At 47.4% G+C, this 15,149-nt stretch overlaps 1 pseudogene; it reads right to left on the reverse strand.

Moving 5' to 3' along the window:
- Positions 1 to 453: 453 nt before the first annotated feature.
- Positions 454 to 1,356, reverse strand: LOC146754607 (olfactory receptor 14A16-like; annotated as a pseudogene).
- Between the last annotated feature and the right edge of the window lie 13,793 nt (positions 1,357 to 15,149).

The following is a 15,149-nucleotide window of genomic DNA, read 5'->3' on the forward strand; positions in this document are numbered from 1 at the left end:
AAACAAAAAAAACCAACCAAACAAAAAAAAAACAACCAAGAAAACAAATGCAGCGACTCGGCACGGACTCAGATGTGAACAATCCAAATCGTTTATTACAAGTTCTCACATCCCTTATATACCTTCACAAGTTGTTATTTTCTAGCTTTCCCATCCGCCCTTACAACTTTCCCAAACACCTTATATGTCAACAAAGCATTCTACAAAACACTTTTCAACTGTCCATGCAGGCACATATCCAATCAGAGCTGTGAGACTCTTCTTCTCCTTGCAGAGGTGTCCTTGGTTCCCATGCTGTTTATCTTGCTCCACAGCTGCTGCTCTGAACAGCTTTTCTTGTATCCCCACAAACAAACAATAAAGGAGAGCTTGATTCAGTAGAAAGCTGCATTACAAGTCATGAATTCCAAAAGATGGGCAGTTCACTGCAGTTGAAACACATCTGGTCATCACTTACTTTACCACATCCCTGACCTCCCTGTTCCTCATTCTGTAGATGAGGGGGTTAACTGCTGGTGGCACCACTGAGTACAGAACTGCCACCATCAGGTCCATGGATGGGGAGGAGACAGAATAGGGATTCAGATAGGCATAAAAGCCTGTGATGATAAATAGGGAGACCACGGTCAGGTGCGGGAGACACGTGGCGAAGGCTTTGTGCCATCACTGCTCAGAGGGCACCCGCAGCACAGCTATTAAGATCTGCACATAGGACAACACTATGAAAACAAAGCAGCCATAGAATAAACTGGCACTAAAAATGATAAATACAACTTCCCTGAGATTTGATTCTGAGCAGGAGAGCTTGAGGATCTGGGGGATTCCACAGAAAAACTGGTTGACAACATTGCCTTGGCAGAGAGGCAGTGAAAACGTACTGGCAGTGTGCAGAAGAGAGAGGAGAACCCCAGTGCCCCAGGCAGCTGCTGCCATGGTGGCACAAGCTCTGCTGTCCATCAAGGTCCCGTAGTACAAGGGCTTGCAGATGGCAACGTAGCGGTCATAGGACATGATGGTGAGAAGGAAATACTCTGCTGAGGCAAAGAAGATAAAGAAAAAGAGCTGTGCAGCACATCCTGTATAGGAGATGGCCCTGGTGTCCCAGAGGGCATTGGCCATGGCTTTGGGGAGAGTGGTGGAGATGCATCCCAGGTCGAGGAGGGCCAGGTTGAGGAGGAAGAAGTACATGGGGGTGTGCAGGGGCTGGTCGCAGTCTACGGCTGTGCTGATGAGGCTGTTGCCCAAGAGGGCAGCCAGGTAGATGCCCAGAAAGAGCCAGAAGTGCAGGAGCTGCAACTGCCGCGTGTCTGCCAATGGCAGCAGGAGGAACTCACTGATGGAGCTGCTGTTGTGCATCTGCTGTTCCTGGGCTTGGAGTCCTGCTCAGAGTGCAGAAGATAATGACAATTCCAGACCATTCTCAGAGACACTCCTCCTGGTATACTATAAAAGTTTTCCTTTCCCTTTGGAAATCCCATACCCGGCACACAGCCCCTGGGGCACAGCAGGGACCCTGCTCTGCAGGACAGCCCTGGGCACCCGCCTGCAGCCCCGGCTGCACAGCCTGCAGCCGTTCTGGGTCACGCAGCCCTCAGGGCTGTGTTCTGACGCTGCATCACAGAAGCCCTCAGCTGGAGCAGAAGGCTTTTTCCACAGTAAAGAAACATGAAGTGCCTGCAGCCAGATCTGCTATGGGATGTCCCCAGTCTAGTGATCCCTCCTGAAAAAGAAGCTGTGTTGCCTACTGTAAGAGACTTACCATGTCGTGGTCTGTGTGCAATGCTCCTGCAGTGAGCTCACAGCCTGCTCACACCATACACACTTTGTGAGCTCTCTCTCCCTTCTCTTCTATCCTCATGTCACCTGCAGCTCATGCCCCAGCCCTGCTGTGCTGTGCACAAGAGCTTCTCCTTGGCACAGAGTTCTCTCTGCAGCGCTGCCCACTTGTATGATCTCTCTGTGTCCCAGGAGCCTGGCCCAGCTCAGCAGCAGAGGATGTTATTTTTGTCTTTCCCACTCGTCTTCCCTGAGATGTCCCTGGGTCTTCTTGGCCAACAACTCCTGAAAAACAACAGCATCCTGACCGTACTTTGAAATCTGTTGAATTAAACACCGGATTTCAAGTGGTTGGTGATTAATTCCAGACATGTGGTGAGTCCTCCCGTAGAGTGCTGAAACAAATATGGTACACAGACAAGGACAGGGAATCATAGAATCATAGAATGACCAAGGTTGGAAAAGTCCTAAAAGATCATCCAATCCAGCTGTTCACCTATCACCAACAGCTGCCACTATACCATGTCCCTCAACACAACATCCAGTTGTTCCTTGAACACTTCCAGGAGACTTGCAGAATCGAACTCCATAACCACAAAGTAGTTCTAAAGCAGGTATGTTTAATGAGTGATGAGCATACACCCTGGTGTAAGGGGGATAGCTCCACCTCACTTGCACACCATTATGAGAAAGTGTGCTGCAAATATAGGCTGAACTAATACATCATCAATAGCTGTCAGGAATTGGAATACATATTCATTACATTCCTGAGACCCCATTAGCATGCAGTCCCTCCCCCCTTGTGCGCATGGTGAGTCGTGGGGATGGTGGGGGATGAAGGCTCATCGTCTTCCTCGCTGTAAACTTTCAACTCTGTAGGAGGGGCAGCCCCCAAACTGGTTCCAGTTTGCCCTATGGACATCTAATCACCTCACTGTTCTCAGGCTGTTGCATCCTTATGGCCTTTATCCCCCTTGTTATTGCACTCAGTGTCTGCACTCCCCATTCTTCTAACAGCTTTGACATAAACGATCTTTTCACTCTTCCTGTCCCAGTTTCTGTGACAGTTTCTTTCTCTCCCTTACTGTGGGGCCCTTTTCTCATCCTTCAGTTGGTTTGGTGATTCCCCTGTTTACTGTCATAAAGATACTGGGTTTTTGAAGGCGAGTTTTGCACATGCGCACACAACACACAGAAACCCCCACTTTGTCCACCTTAGCATAGCATCCACGTAATTTCAACACCTGCACAAAAGTAGGACAAAAATATCCTTTTTATGCATGTCTGTGGGTGTATTTGTAATTCTGGCATAAGCAAACAGTTTCACTGATGAAAGTCTTAGACTTAAATCTGGTGTCAAATTTACAAAGTATTAGGTTGTGCATTTCCGAAATGCACTGTTCTGGGGAACAAAATAATAATTAAAAAAAAAACACAACAGAAAGACAGTCAAAGAGACAATAGATGGCCACACATATTGCCATGCCTAGACAGGATTTCCTGTTCGCTCTAGGTCCAGGGTTCTTGACTGCATGTCTGTCGGTGCTCAGTCGAGTTAGAGAGCTCTCTTAGTTTCTTGTAGCATCAGTGTAGTCTCTATTGTGTTCAGGGTACATCTTATATAGCATTCACTTACAAGCAAGACATTCCTGTTCCTCAAACAGTTCTTCTAATCAGTTAATTGATCCCAGCTTCTCCCAAACAACAGTGATAAAGGATGAAAGGTTTCTTAAGAATAACAGGATTAACAATGCATATCAGTGGAACCTCCTGTCCATCCTTAGAAGCAAACAGACACTGCTTGCTCTTCTCTCACACTCTGGTCTTCGAGGGTTTCACAGTGATAAGGTCTACCAAAGACTCTGATAAGCTCTTTGGTGACTTGCTCGCAGTAAAATCCACCCCCACGCATGTCATTCCAGCCTGTCTCCCCAAATGCACCAAATCATGGCCAAAATCAGTTTCTGGTGTTTGCTAAGGGTGGCATGGTATGTTGATACTGAGGAGGGAGATGATTCTTGCCTGCCAAAGGATGTGTCAATTGCCAGCTCTCTGACATGCCCATGCCTTACACCCACACCACACTCATTGGCCACGGAAATAAATGAGTTGGAAGTAAATTTTCCTTCAGAAGACTTTTCCATCCAAAAATGCTGATTAGACTGAATTGAAATGTTCCACGGAAACGTTTCGATTCCGCCAAAGCTTTCAGTGGAAATAATCAGGCCTTGGCTAGGCTGTCTGACAGGCAAGCTTGCCTTGCCTGCTGCCAGCTCACCCACCTGCCTACGTATCATTGGCCTTAGGCACTCTGGCTGCAAGTTTTCCCAGCCAACAGGCTTCTGTAGGGCAAGGCACCAGCTTGGTGTTGGCTCTTGCCATGCTCCCTGCATGGGGCAGCACCATAACCATGTGCTCCCTCACCTCTGGAGATGGAATTCTGATTCTGAAAGTTTATTTTGATTCCTTACTTGTGATTTATTTATTTATTTTCTTGTATATTTTTATCCCACTGAAAATAGTTGTGTCTTATTTTGCCTTTCAGTTCAGATGTGTTGTCAGGTGTTACGCACCACAAAGTGGTGTCCATTCATTTATGTAGGTAAGATGGTTTCTAGCACCAGGAACAAGTTCTGAAAAGACATTAGTGGGTTTTCTTCCCCATTTTACCCTTCCTGCTCACAATCTTGGCAGTCACACCTGTGACATTACATTAAAGTCCCTCTGCAGTGCTGTGCCTGCTCCTACAGATATTAGGAAGAGCACAAGCATGGTCTGAACGATGGGAGTGTTTGGGAGGAGTCATGGGTTAGTTTGCCGGAACAACGCATTGTTAATACCTAATGCAGACAACCTGAATTCCTCTTGTATATGAAGAACGTGTTTTTTTCATGTAGTTTTTCAGCTTCCCCCCTTTTTTCTTCACGTGCAGTGGGGTTGATAGTAAAAGACCACAATAACACGTGTCTACTTCTGGTCTGCTGTAAATAGATGTGTGTGATGGCACTCTATGCTGGGGCATCATGGCTTGTTCAGCTTCTCTGTTGGCTGTGTTAGTCACATAGTTGTCATGATGCTGAACAAAACAAAAATGCCTAGATAGCCAAAAGAGATAAAGAGATAGAAAGGGGAGAGAGCTGCAGTTGTCGCGTGTCTCCCAGCGGCAGAAGGAGGAACTTGCTGATGGAGCTGCTGTTGGACATCTGCTGTTCCTGGTCTTGGAGTCCTGTTCAGAGTGCAGAAGATAATGACAAGTCCAGACCTTTCTCAGTGACACTCCTCCTGCTGTACTATAAATTTTTCCTTTCCCATGGGAAAATGATCATTCAGCTCCACAACTTGTATTTATTTTCATGACCTTCAGCATCTCTTAAGGAGTAGAAGATTAGGGAGCTCTTTCTATCTTCTCATTTCATAATTGTATTCCAGCCTCCTGGATATTTTCCTCTTTACTGCAGCTGCTCTTCGAGACCCCAGCCCCAGCCTCTGTGCACTTTAAATTGTCTCAGAGATATCAGCCTGTTAACAGGACAAGTGAACTATTAATGTCTGCAGAAAGCAACTGTAACTGAAACAGACTGCATCCTTTTAGGAAGGAGAGGCTGAAAGAACAACCTGTGAACAACTGTTCACAAAACTCTGGATGGACTGAAGAAATATTTGGGAGTCTCAGAGCTGTGTTCAAAGTTGACAACCCATTTAGATATCTACCACCAATCCTCTTTCCTTACCTAAGAACAGGAAATGGAAAATCCCTGCCTTGGCTCTCCTGTTGCAAAGGGCCCTAGGAAACATACAGTTTTGCAGTGGAACTGTGATCCCTTTGCCCCAGGTAGCAGCTGTGGCAGCAGAAGCCCTGCCGGGGGGCTTCTTCCCCCCACACGTCTCCCCGCAGCACCCTGGGCAGCTCAACAAGCAGGCTGCCTTCAGAGCTGTGCTCTGACACTGCATCACTAAAGCCCTCAGCTGGAGCAGAAGGCTTTTAACAAAGTAAACAAACATGCAGTGCCTGCAGCCAGATCTGCTACGTGATGTCCTAGATTAAATTAACCCTCTATGAAAAGCAGCTGAATGGTCTGCAGTGAGACTTACCTTGTCATTGTCTGTGAGTGAGCTCACAGCCCGCTCACACCGTACATATCCTGCAATCTCTCTCCCCTTTCTCTACTCTCCTTCAGTCACTTTCTCATGGTTTAATAATTTTGTAATTTTGCTATCAGTATTCCACATCATTTACTTTCTTTCCCTCTCTATTGAAAAAAAAAAAAATAAATAAAAAAAATTCTCCCTCTCCTAAGTTTGCTTTATAAGGTACTGCATTTCATTAGTTCCTCTTTTATAATGCTCCAAAAATATTGGACTATGTTTAAGCTAGCCTTTTTTTCCTATGAATTTATAGGAATGTATAATAGATTGAAAGCATGGTTAGCAACGCTTACTTGGTATTTGCATGCAGCTCCAGAGGGAGCAACTAATGTAACTAATGCAACCAATAGTATGGAAATGGTGGTTTTTGAGCGTGCTCTTCCTTTTTTCTTTGCATCCTTTAAGCAGTCTTCGAATGAACAGTTGTCCCAGTGGACCACACTGTCAGTTGTGTCAATCTCCCTGAACTTAATGTTGACTTTTTTACTTATTGGTTCTTGGATTTATTATGTTTGTTACATCAGGAGGAAGTCTTCCCTAGAATCAGAGAATACTGAGTGGCAGGGAGTGTGGAGAGACTTTGGAGAGACTTTTAGAGGGCAGACATCTCTAGTGTCATGGAGCTTTACTCCTGAACCGCATATTTGAGACAGGAATGTTGTGGCTCAGGCAGATCTAAGGAGGCACAAATGACTTGGGGCCTAGCTAATGCTTATCGGGCCTTATTCAATACCATTCCCGAGAGGGAAGATTTTGAGGTTGAGAGAGAGAGTCTCAGGGCCGAGAATGAGAGTATGCAATCCAAACTCGACACCCTCCGGTCCGAGCATAATGTCCTCCAGTCCGGGTACAACGCTCTCCAGTCCGAGCACAACGCCCTTCGGTCAGAGCACAGTGCCCTTCGGTCTGAGTGTAACATCCTCCGGTCAGAGCACAACGCCCTCCGGTCCGGGTACAACACTCTCCAGTACAAGTACGACGCCCTCCAGTCTGAGCGCAGCACCCTCCAGCCCAAGCATGATGCCTTCCAACCCAATTGCGACACCTTCCAGTCTGAGCACAACACTCTTCAGTACGAGCACAATGCCCTCCGGACCGAGCACAATACTCTCCAGACTGAGCACAATGCCCTCCGGTCTGGGTACAACACTCTCCAGACCGAGCACAATGCCCTCCGGACCAAGCACAACACTCTCCAGACTGAGCACAATGCCCTCCGGTCCGGGTACAACACTCTCCAGACTGAGCACAATGCCCTCTGGGCCGAGCACAACACTCTCCAGACTGAGCACAATGCCCTCTGATCCGGGTACAACACTCTCCAGTACAAGTATGACACCCTCCAGTGTGAGCGCGGCACCCTCCAGCCCGAGCACAATACTCTTCAGTCCGAGCATAACGCCCTCCGGTCCGAGTGCAACACCCTCCAGTCCGAGCACAACACTCTTCAGTCCGTGCATAACGCCCTCCGGTCCAAGCATAACACTCTCCAGACTGAGCACAATGCCCTCCAGACCGAGCACAACACTCTTCAGACTGAGCACAATGCCCTCTGGACCAAGCACAACACTCTCCAGACTGAGCACAATGCCCTCCAGACCGAGCACAACACTCTCCAGTCCAAGTATGACGCCCTCCAGTCTGAGCGCAACACCCTCCAGTCAGAGCACAACACTCTTCAGTCCAAGTATGACGCCCTCCAGTCTGAGCGCAACACCCTCCAGTCCGAGCACAACACTCTTCAGTCCGTGCATAACGCCCTCCGGTCCAAGCATAACACTCTCCAGACTGAGCACAATGCCCTCCGGACCAAGCACAACACTCTCCAGACTGAGCACAATGCCCTCCGGACCAAGCACAACACTCTCCAGACTGAGCACAATGCCGTCGGGTCCGGGTACAACACTCTCCAGTCCAAGTATGATGCCCTCCAGTCTGAGCGCGGCACCCTCCAGCCCAAGCACTATGCCTCCCAACCCAATTGCGACACCCTCAAGTCCGAGCATAACACTCTTCAGACTGAGCATAACGCCCTCCGGTCCGTGCACAACACTCTCCAGACTGAGCACAACACTCTCCAGACTGAGCACAATGCCCTCTGATCCGGGTACAACACTCTCCAGTACAAGTATGACACCCTCCAGTGTGAGCGCGGCACCCTCCAGCCCGAGCACAATACTCTTCAGTCCGAGCATAACGCCCTCCGGTCCGAGTGCAACACCCTCCAGTCCGAGCACAACACTCTTCAGTCCGTGCATAACGCCCTCCGGTCCAAGCATAACACTCTCCAGACTGAGCACAATGCCCTCCGGACCGAGCACAACACTCTTCAGACTGAGCACAATGCCCTCCGGACCAAGCACAACACTCTCCAGACTGAGCACAATGCCCTCCAGACCGAGCACAACACTCTCCAGCCTGAGCACAATGCCCTCTGGTCCGGGTACAACACTCTCCAGTCCAAGTATGACGCCCTCCAGTCTGAGCGCAACACCCTCCAGTCCGAGCACAACACTCTTCAGTCCGTGCATAACGCCCTCCGGTCCAAGCATAACACTCTCCAGACTGAGCACAATGCCCTCCGGACCAAGCACAACACTCTCCAGACTGAGCACAATGCCCTCCGGACCGAGCACAACACTCTCCAGACTGAGCACAATGCCGTCGGGTCCGGGTACAACACTCTCCAGTCCAAGTATGATGCCCTCCAGTCTGAGCGCGGCACCCTCCAGCCCAAGCACTATGCCTCCCAACCCAATTGCGACACCCTCAAGTCCGAGCATAACACTCTTCAGACTGAGCATAACTCCCTCCGGTCCGTGCACAACACTCTCCAGACTGAGCACAACACTCTCCAGACTGAGCACAATGGCCTCCAGGCCAAGCATAACGTTCTCCGGTTTGGGTACAACACTCTCCAGTCCAACTACGACAGCCTCCAGACTGAGCTCGGTGCCGTACAGTTTGAGCGGAATGCTCTCCGAGACCAGCTATGTGCCCTCCTGGGTGAGCTGAATGTATTTAACCAACTACCAGAGACACATGTAGTCCAATTTGATCAGCCATTGGGGTCACATGTAGTCCGATTTGGCCAGCCACTGGGGGCACATGTAGTCCAATCTGACCAGCCACCGGGGGCACATGTAGTCCAATTGGGCCAACCATCGGGGACACCAGATACAATGTTGGTTGCCCCTGTAAGAGGGCGAAAGACAAAACGAGTTTCAACTCAGTTAGAGAAAATGCAGAAGGAGTTGGAAGAGCGGAGGCAGTTAGGAGAGCAGGACTCAGGAGAGCAGGGGGACTCAGGAGAGCAGGGGGAGTCAGAAGACCAGAGGAAGTTGGAGGAGCAGAGGATGTTAGACGGGTATTAGAAGATGTTAGAGGAGCAGAAGTTAGAAGAGCAGAGAAAGTTAGGAGAGAGGAAAAAGAAGGAGGGTTACCTGGAGGAAATAACACAAGCGTCAGGGTCAGAGTCAGAAGAGGAGCCAAAAGTTAGATTTTCTTTACGAGAATTTCTCGAGTCCAAACTTAGAGATGGGGCAGCCTCATCGACACAGCTGCCACCATCAACACCCAGGACTCTTGATAGAGCAAAAGATGAGCAAAGTATTACGACCATTATTGATCGATCATTTAAAATGAGGGAAATTCGAGATCTAAGAAAGGATTTCACACGTCATCCAAAAGAACATATGGTCACTTGGTTACTTCGCTGCTGGGATAATGGTGCCAACAGTGTGTGGCTTGATGGCAGTGAAGCTCGCCAACTGGGTAGCATTTCCAAGGACTCACGTGTGGACAGAGGTATTGGCACATGCCAAAATCGGTCCTAGACCCTCTGGAAGCGGATCTTGATAGCAGTAAGAGATAGATTCCCTTTTAAACGGGACTTGGAGCCTGAGAAAAAGAAATGGACTGATATAGAGAAGGGTATCCAATTTTTGAGAGAAAGTGCTCTGGTGGAAATGCTATACAGCCCCCAATTCAATCGTAATGATCCAAACCAATTACATGATCCTGAAGCAGTCTGCGTTCCACGACAAATGTGGCGTGACTTTACAAAGGCAGCTCCAGAAAAGCATGCCAGTGCACTTGCATTAGTATATGGCAAAGGGGAAAGGAAACCCCTTGTGAATGAACTAATTAGCAGGCTTCAGGAACTTGAATTATTTATCAGCGCTACAGAAGTTAATCTGTATACTTCAGCCATTGTCAAAATAGTGGAAAGATTAAACAAAATGGAGGGAACACAAAGTGACATTATTGACAAATTGGCTAATGTGCCTGATGTAGATGAATCCACGGTGGTACAAGATGATGGAGACCAGGATTTCCACGATCGCCTATTGAAAAAGCTAATCAACATGAGTTCCTTCCGACCAGTATCATCGAAAATCTCAACCATAAAAAAGAGACGTCCTCGTACTCAAGCAAATGACAACGCTAAGACACCTCGTATTCAAGCAAATGACAACGATAAGACTACATATCTTGCCTTGTTGTATTTCCTCTGTAGTCATGGGGAGGACATGAAGAAGTGGGGTAATTCATCCACTTCTGCACTTCAGGCACGAATGAGAGAATTACAGGGTGAAACAACCACCAAGGTGAACTCTTCCAAGAAAAAGAGAGTTCCAGTTGCTGCAAGCCACTGAGGTAAACAATAGAGGGGACCTGCCCCAAGCCAGGGGGGGGAAAAGGACAATAGAGTATACTGGACTGTGTGGATTAAGTGGCCTGGCACATCTCGACCACAGAAATATAAAGCCTTGGTGGACACTGGTGTACAATGCACCCTAATGCCCTCAAGTCACCAAAGGACACAACCAATATATATCCATGGAGTGACTGGGGGTTCCCAAGAATTGACTATGTTGGAGGCCTAAATAAGCCTCACTGGTAAGAACTGGCAGAGACACCCTATTGTGACTGGTCCAGAGGCTCCATGTATACTGGGAATCGATTACCTTAGGATGGGATATTTTAAGGATCCCAAGGGGTATCGATGGGCCTTTGGGATAGCTGCTGTTAACACAAATGGTGTTAAGCAGCTGTCAACTTTACCTGGTCAGTCAGATGATCCTTCTGCTGTGGGATTGCTCCAGGTAAAAGACCAAGAGGTACCAACTGCCACCAAAGTGGTTCACAGACGGCAGTACCGCACCAATAGGGACTCATTGCTCCCCATTCACAAGCTAATTTGCCAATTAGAGAATCAGGGAGTGATCAGCAAAACTCACTCGCCTTTTAACAGCCCCATATGGCCAGTGCGTAAAACCAGTGGAGAATGGAGGCTGACGGTAGATTTCCGTGGCCTGAATGAAGTCACACCTCCATTAAGTGCTGCTGTGCCAGACAAGCTAGAACTCCAGTATGAACTGGAGTCAAAAGAAGCTAGATGGTATGCCACCATTGACATTGCTGATGCCTTCTTTTCCATCCAATTGTCTGCAAAATGTAGGCCACAGTTTGCTTTTACCTGGAGAGGTATTCAGTATACCTGGAACCGTTTACCTCAAGGGTGGAAGCACAGCCCAACAATTTGCCATGGATTGATCCAAGCTGTCTTGGAACAGGGAAATGCTCCTGAGCACTTGCAGTATATTGATGATATTGTAGTGTGGGGCCATACAGCAGCAGAAGTTTTCAAGAAAGGGAAACAGATAATCCAAATTCTTTTGCAAGCTGGTTTTGCCATTAAGTGCAGCAAGGTGAAGGGGCCTGCCCAGGAAATCCAGTTCTTAGGTATAAAATGGCAAGATGGACGTCGTCACATCCCAGCAGATGTGATTGACAAAATCACTGCTATGTCTCCGTCCACCGACAAGACAGAGACCTAATCTTTTCTGGGAGAAGTGGGATTTTGGAGAATGCATGTCCCAAACTACAGCCACATAGTGATCCCCCTCTACCAGGTAACACGGAAGAAGAATAATTTCTCATGGGGTCCTGAGCAGCAGCATGTTTTTGAGTAGATAAAACAAGAAATAGCCCGTGCCGTGGCCTTGGGGCCAGTACGGACGGGACAGGATGTGAAGAACATCCTCTACACTGCTGCTGGAGAGAAAGGTCCCACCTGGAGTTTATGGCAAAGAGCCTCAGGAGAGACCCGAGGCCGACCCCTAGGATTCTGGAGTCGAGCATATAAAGGGTCTGAGGAGCGCTACACTCCGACTGAGAAGGAGATCTTCGCCGTGTATGAGGGGGTTCGGGCTGCTTCTTAAGTTGTTGGGACAGAGGTTCAGCTTCTTCTAGCACCTCGCTTGCCAGTAATAAACTGGATATTTAAAGGACAGGTTCCCTCCACCCATCATGCTACTGATGCCACTTGGAGTAAGTGGATTTCATTAATTACTCAACGAGCTCAAATGGGAAAACTCAGTCGTCCTGGAATTCTAGAAGTGATCATGGACTGGCCTGAGAGTAAAAAAATTGAAACACCACCTACAGAAGAGGTATCACGTGCTAAAGAGGCACCACCATACAATGAGCTACCAGAAAACGAAAAGAAATTTGCCCTATTCATAGACGGATCGTGTCGTATTGTAGGGAAGCATCGCAGATGGAAAGCTGCTGTATGGAGCCCCACACGACAAGTTGCAGAGGCCACTGAGGGTAAAGGAGAATCAAGTCAATTTGCAGAGGTAAAGGCTGTTCAGCTAGCTTTAGATGTGTCTGAACGGGAGAGGTGGCCAATGCTTCATCTTTATACTGATTCATGGATGGTGGCAAATGCCTTATGGGGGTGGTTGCAACAGTGGGAAGATGATAACTGGCATCGAAGGGGTAAACCTGTTTGGGCTGCTGAACTGTGGAAAGACATTGCTGCCCAAATAAGGAACATTGTTGTAAAGGTGCGCCATGTGGATGCTCATGTGCCTAAAAGTAAGGCTACTGAAGAACATAAAAATAACCATCAGGTTGATCGAGCTGCCAAAATTGAGTTGGCTCAAATAGACGTGGACTGGCAGAACAAGGGTGAATTATTCCTAGCTCGGTGGGCCCACGAGACTTCAGGTCATCAAGGAAGGGATGCAACATATAAGTGGGCCAGAGACCGAGGGGTGGACTTAACTATGGACGCTATTGCTCAGGTTATTCATGACTGTGAAACATGCGCTATAATTAAACAAGCCAAGAGGATGAAACCTTTTTGAGGGGAAGGGCGATGGCAAAAGTATAAATATGGAGAGGCATGGCAGGCTGATTATATCACCTTGCCACGATCTCGCAATGGTAAGCGTTATGTACTCACCATGGTGGAGGCAACCACTGGGTGGCTCAAAACATACGCAGTACCCCATGCTACTGCCCAAAACACCATATTAGGTTTGGAAAAGCAAATCCTGTGGAAGCATGGCACTCCGGAGAGAACTGAATCAGATAATGGGACCCATTTTAAAAATTCTCTTGTAACCACTTGGGCCAAAAATCATGGCATTGAGTGGATTTACCATATTCCCTATCATGCACCAGCTTCTGGTAAGATTGAACGATTCAGTGGGTTGTTGAAAACTATGTTGAAAGCAATGGGTGGCGGAACATATAAAAATTGGGAGAACCATTTAGCAGAAGCCACCTGGTTGGTCAACACTCGAGGATCTAGTAATCGTAATGGTCCTAACCAATCCAGCTCCCTACGTACCATGGAGGGAGATAAGGTTCCTGTTGTACACATAAAGAGCGTGTTGGGAAAAACGGTTTGGGTCCTTCCAGCGTCTGGAAAGGGCAAACCTCTCCGGGGTACTGTCTTTGCCCAGGGACCTGGGTGCACGTGGTGGGTGATGGACAAAAATGGGGATGTCCAATGTGTACCACAAGGGAATTTGATGTTGGGGGAGTACAGCCAATGATTTCTTGTAGATATATAGGTAGAGTCTCAGAAAATATTTGACGAATGTTCAATTAGGTACAGGACTTAAGATAGAGCGGATGAATGTTAAGGAAACACTTTTTTCTATATACATTAATTAGGCATTCTGTTAGCAAGTTTTCCATCTGGACTCTATATCGTGCTCTGGCCATGCATGTGTAGAGCACACATGGAAAGAAGTATAAGTCAAAAGGAAATCTGCTGTGGTGGCTGGGAAGGGATGAGTGCACCTTGATGTGGGGGACGCCCTACTAGCGCTGCCTTTCTCTACCACCACTGACATGTTTTCCTTTTTCTGGCAGTTTTGCCATTTTCTCAAAATTAATAAATAGTAGGTTAGGTTATAGAGTTTTGTTCTCAACTTAGGGATTTGTATGGAATAAATATAAATTGTTGAGAAAATAAGGTTGCTGATTGTTCACAACTATACGTATGAGTGTGTATGTATGTATGTATAAACATAATGTAATGATGTAGAATAAGGGATGGAATGTCATGGTTTAATGATTTTGTAATTTTTCTATCAGTATTCCACATCATAACATCATATAAAGCATGAATAATTTTACTGAATCTGCAACTTATAGAAGAAGACTACATCTCCCAGAGAACAAGACGATAAGTCACGGGACCTGAACTCTATATTAACTTGGTCGCAGAACAGACTGATGTCTTTCGAGTTCTGGAGTTCAGGGGAGTGTGTGGGAGCCTTCACCGTCTCACCTCGATTTCACAGTAGGCCTCTCGGTTACGGGACTCATTCTCTCTCCTATTTTGCTTGATTCGTTAGCTCAATTTTCAATTATATTGTATTATATTGTGTTATCCTGTATTTCGATATAGTATTTAGTAAATAAGTGTTCCTCCTTAGATCATTGCCGCTGTTTTCTTTTTCCTAATTAACTTTTTTTCCTTTCGGTCTAGGGCCCCTCCGGGGCCCACGGCCCCTGTCACGGACATAGGTGGATTTTTTGTTTAAACCGTGACACGCTTGCAGGCTGTGCTGTGCAAAAGAGCTGCTCCTGGGCACAGCTGTCTCTCTGCAGTGCTGCCCACTTTTTATGAACTCACAGTGTCCCAGGAGCTCGGCCCAGTTCAGCAGCAGAGGATGTCATTTTTATCCTTCTCATTCATCTCCCCTGACATGTCCCTGGGTCGTCATGGCCAACAGCTCCTGAAAGACAACAGCATCATGACTGTGCTTTGAATTCTGCTCAATTAACCATCACATGTCCAGTTGTCAGTGACTGATTGGAGACATATGGGGAGTACTACCAGAGATCGTTTGATGAAACAGTAAGGGCACCCAGACAAGGACAGGGAGGTTTGGACTTTCCCTGTGCAGGACAGT

The sequence above is a fragment of the Coturnix japonica genome, chromosome W (genome assembly GCF_054131305.1).
Source record: "Coturnix japonica strain WE chromosome W, WE-NBRP24, whole genome shotgun sequence".
Taxonomy (NCBI): Eukaryota; Metazoa; Chordata; class Aves; order Galliformes; family Phasianidae; genus Coturnix; species Coturnix japonica.